Source organism: Schistocerca gregaria, chromosome 8 (genome assembly GCF_023897955.1).
Source record: "Schistocerca gregaria isolate iqSchGreg1 chromosome 8, iqSchGreg1.2, whole genome shotgun sequence".
NCBI classification, from domain to species: Eukaryota; Metazoa; Arthropoda; class Insecta; order Orthoptera; family Acrididae; genus Schistocerca; species Schistocerca gregaria.
In genome coordinates, this window is record NC_064927.1 from 212,093,334 (window position 1) to 212,103,175 (window position 9,842).

General features: G+C 39.3%; 1 non-coding gene across 1 annotated transcript; it reads left to right on the top strand.

Annotated features, from left to right (window-relative positions):
• Positions 1 to 7,369: 7,369 nt before the first annotated feature.
• On the top strand, positions 7,370 to 7,442 carry Trnav-cac (transfer RNA valine (anticodon CAC)). The gene has a single exon. It is a non-coding gene; the product is annotated as a tRNA-Val (tRNA).
• Positions 7,443 to 9,842: the final 2,400 nt, after the last annotated feature.

A 9,842-nucleotide genomic window follows, 5' to 3' on the forward strand; every position in this document is an offset into this window, starting at 1 on the left:
TAACTACTGGGGAGGACTGGAAAGAAGAGAAGTTTGTGGCACAACTTGACAAAAAGAAGGGACCGGTTAGTAGGACATGTTCTGAGGCATCAAAGGATCACAAATTTAGCACTGGAGGGCAGCGTGGAGGGTAAAAATCGTAGACGGAGACGAGGAGATGAATACACAAAGCAGATTCAGAAGGATGCAGGTTGCAGTAGGTACTGGGAGATGTACGAGCTTACATAGGATAGAGTGGCATGGAGAGCTGCATCAAACCAGTCTCAGAACTGAAGACCATAACAACAACAACAACAACAACAACAACAACAACCGAAGGCAGTGGAAATTCTTTGTTTTCACAATGACTCTGTACACTGATCTCGTGAAGTACTACGTCAGGTACCCTTCAGTGCCATAATTACAGTCTATGCATGACACATACTTACGTTAAGTACTTGTACGTACTTTTGTTTTATGTTCCTACCAGTTATTATTTACACAAATTGTGATATACAGCCAGGATAGTGTCCTGTATTCAGTTAATCTTGAAGTATGTAAATATTGTGGCGTCGATTGCTTATTCTATGCACTAGTCGTCAACGTTGACGAAGATTTCAAGTGCAAATAGTTCTGCTGACAGAAATTTCTCCCTATCATTGCTAATTGTGCATATAAATATGGTTCCAAGATTACTAATATACAACTAACTAGTCATAAATTCTCAGTTATAGTGAAAGATAGACGAGATAAATCATTAATATCGATGTTTCTTGATATCATCATGAGAATTAGTCCCTTTATAGGGTTGGTTGTACGGTAGGCTAACAAGTAAATTCCTTCATTAGGAATTATGATTATTTCGTGAGGTCCGGTGTAAATTAATTGCTATTTATAGTCCTTACGTTGAGGGAGAGTGATAGTTCTATAATTTACCGGACTAACATCTGCTTATCTCCTTGGCAACAAAACCTCGTTTTGTCTACGGGACGGCTGCTGTTGTGGGTTAACAGGTGAAGAACCTGTCACTTTGTCATTTATTCTATCTTTGTCACTCTTCACTGTATTTCACTCTTAAGAAACTTGACTTTTATGCCTTGGCAATATTAGTCATGCTCAGACTTTGTCTTTATCAAGTCTACAACAATATCTACACTATCGACAGTCAGAGCACTTGTCCCGGTCCCTCTATAATTCCATGCCAAAACTGCATTCGACTCTTAATCCATTTACAACTGAGAATGGGCACACTACAGATCCATCTCATACAGGTACCTCAACCAGCATATGTACCTTGACATGTTGTACCTGGTACCAACTGCCCCAACAATTTGGCAGTTTTGTGCTTGGTAAGATGGTAATCTCATAATCTTACTAAACTTACATGAACTTACAGGAGCACCTGTGTCAGTGACAAATGTAGTCAGAACTTTTCCCAAAATAGCATTAATAGCGGCCTGAAATACATCTTTACATTGATCATGGCATTTACGATGTTCAGTTTCTAAATTACGTTTGATGTCCGTGTCTTCATTATACCTGAATATGTTAAATGAATTTTTTTCTGCTACCAATCCATCCCATGACTGTCACTGGAGCTCGTAGTGCGTCGGCGCTAGTATATTGAACGAGTCATAGCTGGAAAAGGTTCTTCTGTCATTTATTGATAATGACTGTTGGATTCTGTGCTCACAGACTTGTGCCAGCTGCACAGTTTTGTACTGGACAACATCGCTGGCGAGCACCATTTGTATCAAACTGGATTTCCACTCATTACTGTTGATTTTCGCGGATCGGGGTTAGCATGCTGAGTATGCAGCGGAGGTGCTGCCGGCTGTGTCGCAGTGGCAGTCGTGTGGCCTGCAGTGGCTGGAGAACTGTGTGTGCTGCGCAGTGCGCAGGGTGAAGCGACCTACGCCACCATAATTACTGTCATTATTCACATTAGAACACTCTTGCATTATATCAACACAATCCAGTGTGGACATGATATGCTATATGTTTGTCTCTCGAACGTGTACTACCTCTTTTCGAACAAGGTGGTCCATTGATCGTGACCGGACCAAATATCTCACGAAATAAGCTTCAAACGAAAAAACTACAAAGAAAGAAACTTGTCTAGCTTGAAGGTGGAAACCAGATGGCGCTATGGTTGCCCGTTAGATGGCGCTGCCATAGGTCAAAGGGATATTAACTGCGTTTTTTAAATAAGAACCCCCACTTTTACTACATATTCGTGTAGTACGTAAAAAATATGAATGTTTTAGTTGGACCACGTTTTTTCGCTTTGTGATAGACGGCGCTGTAATAGTTACAATCATATGGCTCAAAATTATAGACGAACAGTTGGTAACAGGTAGGTTTTTTAAATTAAAATACAGAACTTAGGTACGTTTTAACATTTTATTTCGGTTGTTCGAATGTGATACATGTACTTTTGTGAACTTATCATTTCGGAGAACGGATGCTGTTACAGGGTGATCACCTGTAAATACGACATTAATGCAATAAATGCTAAAAATGATGTCCGTCAACCTCAATGCATTTGGCAATACGTGTAACGATATTCCTCTCAACAGCGAGTAGTTCGCCTTCCGTAATGTTCGCACATGCATTGACAATGCGCTGACGCATGTTGCAGGCGTTGTCGGTGGATCACGATAGCAAATATCCTTCCACTTTCCCAACAGAAAGAAATCCGGGGATGTCAGATCCGATGAAACGTGCGGGCCATGGTATGGTGCTTCGACAACCAATTCACCTGTGATGAAATATGCTATTCAATAACGCTTCAACTGCACACGAGCCATGCGCCGAACATCCATCATGTTGGAAGTACATCGTCATTCTCTCATGCAGTAAAGCATCTTGTAGTAACATCAGTAGAACATTGCGCAGGAAATCAGCATACATTGCACCATTTAGATTGTCATCGATAAAAAGGGGGCCAATTATCCTTCCTCCCATAATGCCACACCACACATTAACCCGCCAAGGTCGCTGATGTTCCACTTGTCGCATCCATCGTGGATTTTCCGTTGCCCAGTAGTGCATATTATGCCGTTTTACGTTACCGCTGTTGGTGAATGACGCTTCGTCGCTAAATAGAATGCGTGCAAAAAATCTGTCATCGTCCCGTAATTTCTCTTGTGCCCAGTGGCAGAAGAGTACACAACGTTTAAAGTCGTCGCCATGCAATTCCTGGTGCATAGGAATATGGTACGGGTGCAATCGATATTCATGTAGCATTCTTAACACTGACGTTTTTGAGATTCCTGGTTCTCACATAATTTGTGTTCTACTGATGTGCGGATTAGCCACGACAGCAGATAAAACACGTACTTGTGAACCATCATTTGATGGTCCTGGTTGACGTTTCACATGCGGCTGAACACTTCCTGTTTCCTTAAATAACGTAATTATCCGGCGAACGGTTCGGACACTTGGATGATGTCGTCCAGGATACATGGCAGACTCCCGTTAGGCATTCTGATCGATATAGCCATACATCAACACGATATCTACCTTTTCCGCAATTGGTAAACGGTCCATTTTAACACTAGTAATGTATCACGAAGCAAATACCGTCCGCACTGGCGGAATGTTACGTGATACCACGTGATTATACGTATGTCATTATTACAGCGCTATCTATCACAAAGCGAAAAAAGTGGTCCAACTAAAACATTCATATTTCTCTACGTACTACACGAATATGTAATAAAAAATTTAGGTTCCTATTTCTAAAACAAGGAGTTGATATCCGTTTGACCTATGGCAGCGCCATCTAGCTGGCCAACCATAGCGCCATCTGATTTCCCCCTTCAAGGTAGACAAGTTTCGTTCTTTCTAGTTTTTTCGTTTGATGCTTATTTCGTGAGATATTTGGCCCGGTCACGATCAATGGACCACCCTGCATATCAAGAACCACTGAACTTTAACTATATGTAACAGATCTTTGCGCAAAATAGGTTCATCAACATCTAGGTTTATTTAAATATTTTTCGAATGGTTCTGGGTTAAAAATTTCTTTTTGGAGTCTTCCCTCTATGCAATCTGACCAGTACCTTGAAAAGAATGCTATCTCTAATTGCTCATAGTGTTAGAAACTTTTGGGCGTTCCAGTTGCCAAACATGTGACCTTCCCTTGGATGAATCCACAAGTGCAATGTGTTTTCTGATGTTATGATAAAGATCTAGATAATACTCCACGAAAATATATTATGAACACAACAGAATGAAGGTCTATCTTAACAGGTGTGAAAACGTTGAATGGCCGGTGTTTCAATAAAGTTTCTTCTGACAAAATGTTTACAATGTAAGGTTAGGTTACACACTAATATGACCTATTTCCGGTCAACACATTCTGTCGTGTGGTGGCTGACTATTATAGTAATCAATTGCCCTAGTAATAGACGGCATCGTGTCACGTACCAGTGCTTGAACAGTGAACAATTACAAATTTCATATTACAAATTTCAGAATGTTGTCACACCATCCAGTGTAAATAGTTCTTATTTGTTTTAACTCTGTTTTAACTGATACCTCTGAGGTTCCTGTCTCAGATAAAACTTCAGTGACGGACTACTGTGTGATAAGTAGTAATTCTAAATGTAATTTTTCATTGGTCATTGTGTTCCTGACCGAAATTCACTTCGAATAATCCAGTGAAAAACCGTTCCTCTGCAGGTGAAAGCGTACCTTTAACTTCTTGTTCAACAGTAAGCTTCTGAATTGCTTCTGAATAGATCCAGTAATTTTTGTACGAACTGAGGAATGCGCAGGTATGAGGTTTTATAACTCTGCAGTTGCGGCAGACAGGGCATGCTGTTGCGATGAGTCTGCCATATTTATTGACAATTTTATCAGTTTAGACGACTGTGATGGTAAGCTTTCATCAATTCCCTTAACGTCCGATATAATGCGGTAAACGAGTCTTGAGTAGAATTAGTTGATGTTACAATTTCTTTGCTCTCAGCCTGCGACACCTTTTCACTTGCTGAAATTAAATATTTTCGAAAGTCGCATCAGCAATTTCGCTAGCTTTGACGTGTGATTCTTTGTCATAATGTTCTTCCGATTCCATTTATAGATTTTTCCGTCTTTACCAGAACTCAGAGGTGGATGAAATTGTTTGAGAAAATAATGCATGTCAGTCTAATAACAGTATAGAAACACTAATAACGTAGAGCACAAACTTTTTACTGTCGAAACAGTCTAACAATGCTATATTATGTTCCACACTCAATACAAACGATGTCAGTCATGTTGTCAATCTCAACTTCATGAATATGGCGACCAGTTACCAAAAACATCAAAATATTGAAACTTTGAAAAACAAATTGGGCCGTGAACGATTAATTCTACTGCAACCATTATGACATGCACATGCAATGGAAATAATTAATGTTTCCCAAACGTCAGAAGTTGAGCCATAAAGAATGTAAATAATATCAAGTAAATTATTTTAGTTCCCGTTTCTTTTTAGTTCCTAAATTGTTCGACATTACTTTATTTATTGTAATTTACCTTTAATGCGACACATTTTTCTTCGATTTTAGTTTGTTTTCATCAGTATTTTACAGTTTGAAAAACTTTAGATATTTGTGGTAAGGTCTTATGGGACCAAGATGCTGAGGTCATCGGTCTCTAAGCTTGCGTACTACTTAACCTAATTTAAATTAACATACGCTAAGGACAACACACACACTCATGCCCGAAGGAGGACTCGAACCTCCGACGGGGGCAGCCACGCAGACCGTGTAAAGATGCCATAGACCACGAGGCTACCCCGCGCTGCAAATGTTTTACAGTTTCCATAGAGTACAGGGAACAGAGAAACAGTATGTAATACCATAGTAACAGGAAATTGATATGAAAGCTGTCCTATTAAAAGATCGACAGTGAAATGTATCCTGTTTCCGCCCCTATGTACGATCCGATATTTTACATTTGTTCATGAAAGTAAAATATTGTCGAAGGGAAGGTACATTACTTTGGTGGTACGAAAGAGAAACACCTAATTATAAAACTGGCAAGGAGGTATTGTTTGTTTTAGACTTTTCTTGCGGCATAAAATGATATTTATTCATATGACTTTACTTTCATTCTCGTGCAAGAAGTAGCTTCAGACCAAGCAGTCACCGTTTGAAAGCAGTGACTTTGATGTCAAGAAACCGTGCTATCGTTAATGTACATAATTAGCTTTACAAAATAATAGTAGCTACAATCGGACTTCATTTAAAACATAAGCAGCAGTTTCGACTCACAAATGTTGAGCCGGGAAAAAAGTAGCGCAGTTCTGGCACGTGACAGTCTCGTCACCGAACTGACTACTTTCGTCTAAATTACAAAGCAGAACTTATTCTCTTCATTAGTATGTAAACTTAGGGTATCATACTATGCTATCAAATTAAAGAGAGAAAAAGTAGCATTATCAATTAATACGGAATACGAGTTGCAGGAATGATACAATCTTATAAATAAATGTCCGAAGAACAAGGGGAACGAATATCAATTCCGATAGTTTAACCAAAAATCATAGAGAATGTCTTCCACTTATAATTATTATAAAAATATGAAACTGATTTTCTGAGGTTTAATATTTTCTCTAATATCGCAATGCCTATTTCAGTCATGGTGGCTGCTTTAAAAGAGATGTGATGTTATGTAGCTCACATTCGAAGCCTCTGAGATCTCCCGACCACGATCTTCTGCTGTTACTGCACCTCTGCCGACAAAACAATTCACCCCGACCCCTTTATGCAGATGGTTCCGCTTCTCTTGACAGCTAGTGTTCAATTCTGCATTACATAGGTGCGTCTGAATGCTTCGGGTAGCGCACTACCTTGATGTTTTGAGTCCAATTACGTCTTAGACACTGAGGTCAACGTAAGTATTGAAGACGGAAAACGCACGTGGCTTGGTTAGGTTACCTTTCGCCCTCACTGACATGTGCATAATGGCACGGTGTAGGCATAGTAATTTTCGTTGATAAGTAGTTTCATAGTGCCCAGAAAGTGATTCGCTAATTGTTTACAAGTGAAATAAGTATTTGTTTGATATAAAAGATAGCCTACGCAGTACCATGTTTGTCAGTTATATGTTCCATAGATCATGTGAACAATTCTGGCATCGAAGTGATGTGAAATGAATCAGTTTAAATACACATATCAATGATTAGTGTTAACATTAATCAACGCCGTTTTTCTGTCTGAAAATTGTTGCGAATTACAACTCTCTTTCCTCTGGCCGAATACCCTCTACAATATGCAACGCAGACTATCCAAAATTTATAAATTACTAATAACATAAATTCCTAATAATTTATAATGTTATTATTTCTAAATTTATAAATTGAGTCAACTGAAACAAACATTGAGGTAAACCGAGCGAGGTGGTGCAGTGGTTAGCACACTGGACTCACATTCGGGAGGACGACGGTTCAATCCCGTCTCCAGCCATCCTGATTTAGGTTTTCCGTGATTTCCCTAAATCGTTTCAGGCAAATGCCGGGATGGTTCCTTTGAAAGGGCACGGCCGATTTCCTTCCCAATCCTTCCCTAATCCAAGCTTGCGCTACGTCTCTAATGACCTCGTTGTCTACGGGACGTTAAACACTAACCACCACCACCACCACCACTGAGGTAAATATAGGTGGATCCTGTTAACAATAACACAATGAAACAGACATAACTGAAACGGCTCTTTAACGTACTGCTCTTGACTAGCCAAGTGCCGTGAGTGGTGATATTAAATGTGATAAAAATAAAAATGGATTGGCCCCTAGTGCTATGAGTTCCCGGAAAAAATCGAAAGACTAGACTTTGTGTTAAAACAGAGTAGAACAGCAAATAACTCACAACGGTATTCTTCAGTTTAAGTAATTTTAATACATAATAATCTATTTTCATGTCGATGTTTATGCCTATAATGAATGCGTTATATTACACTACACATGAAATATATTATACATACCACAATAACTTTTCAGAAAAAAAGTACTGAAAACATCACCTGGAACAAGAATAATCACGATTTTGGCCACCGATCCAATCCACACTGAAAACACGTAGCGATGGTGCTGTATAATTGAACTACTTTTCCCTCCTCTCACGCTTATAATTGAAGGGTCAAATGGCTATCGCAGCATAATGTTACGCATTGGATACCACGTTATTTAGATTATGCAGAGCTGCATATCAGATTAGGAACCTCGGTTTTATTATTTGATCCACCTGGTTTGGAAAGATTGATTTACTTAAAAATTACAAACAGTCCTTTTCCTTCTGCAAGAAGAAACCGAATTACGCTCTCAGATCGCGGCTAGTAGAATTCGAAATACAGACATTAGTTTAAACTCAACACTACATCAAGGACTTCGTGCTAACAGAGACAAATGGGCGTGCATACATAATACAAACAATGGTGCATTCTACAGTCAATATCTTGTCCTCAACACAGCCTTGTCTGCATTGTAGAACATGAGATCTCTCTGATCGTCAGAGGCACAGCACTCTTACTTTCTAGACATTTAATCATTTGGTTTTGCTGTTTTTGCAGTGGCCGTCTTAGGAGAAAAAATTAATGGACATTCTTCGTAAGTGAATCTTTGAAGTTTGGACGAACGAGATGAAACATGCAGATTGTAGTGTTGCATATGTGTGCTTGATGACGAGGAGAACTGGGTGGCGAGGGGGGTAAGGGAGACATGCAGCTGCCATATCACTTGTTATTATCGAAGTATGCCACAAGATGCTCCGGTGTTAAATTCTCCATCAAACCGTCGGTTGATCATAAAAACCAGCCTGACTCTAGGAGAACCTGGAATTTAGTCCTTGACAATGACTCAACATATAGCGGTCAGGAAGAGCACACATCTGTTCCTCACCTGCTTGTAGCACATGATCAAAAATATCTTCCATCAATTTTGTTTCTTTCGAACACCGACACGAAGTGAGTGTACTGTCATCCAAACTTGTTCATTAATAGTGAGCGCCGCTGCTGTTAATTTGCATTTGAAGCGTTGAGCGTTGACTCTCTATTGGAGACTGAATATGTAGCGAACCAGCGCCGTATGTAAATATTAAACGCGTCGTACGTAACGTCATAAACCGTCTACCACGTGAATTAAAATCTGTGAAAAATCAATTGTTTCGCATAACAGATGCTTTACTGCAGATAGCAAAACATTGTGAGCTTACATATTGAGCGATAAATTATGGAAAATACGTCCCAGCAACACACGAGGGGACGGCTGACGGGAAAAGTTAGTCTTATTGCGGTTTGATAAACAACATATAAACACAGCACACAACTTTCAATTACAAGCGGGCCATACTAGTAAATGGGTATAGACAAACAAGTGGAATATTCTAACAGAATATAGAACATACTTTTAACTCGACTACGGTGGCTGATAATCGTTGATAAAGTCGGAGGCACTGCCCTTTCAGTAGCTGTCGACAGTTTGAAAGAGGACGGCATCTTCTCTAAGCCCCATAAATGGTGAACTTAGTTCCTGTTCTAATTTTTTTGAAACAGTTGTGTTCCCTCGCTTTTAAGCCCAAATGTTCCTCAAACCCCTTAAAGAGAGGATAAACAAGTTAACGAAACGAAGTTATACAATAATAAAGTGATTAAAAGTCATATGAATGAGCTCGTGAAAGTCTCATCGGATAATGAGGTAGGCTAAAGCAGATAGCCGTAATTTAAAGCAAATAAAGGTTATTTAATAGGGTTTACACACTTATGAGAATGGTGGCCTCACACAGATTTTTCGGATTCAAATAAAGGAAGCCATTAAACAATAGTTAAACATGTAATGCAAATTATAGTTACGTAGTGCAAACTAAGAAACATGT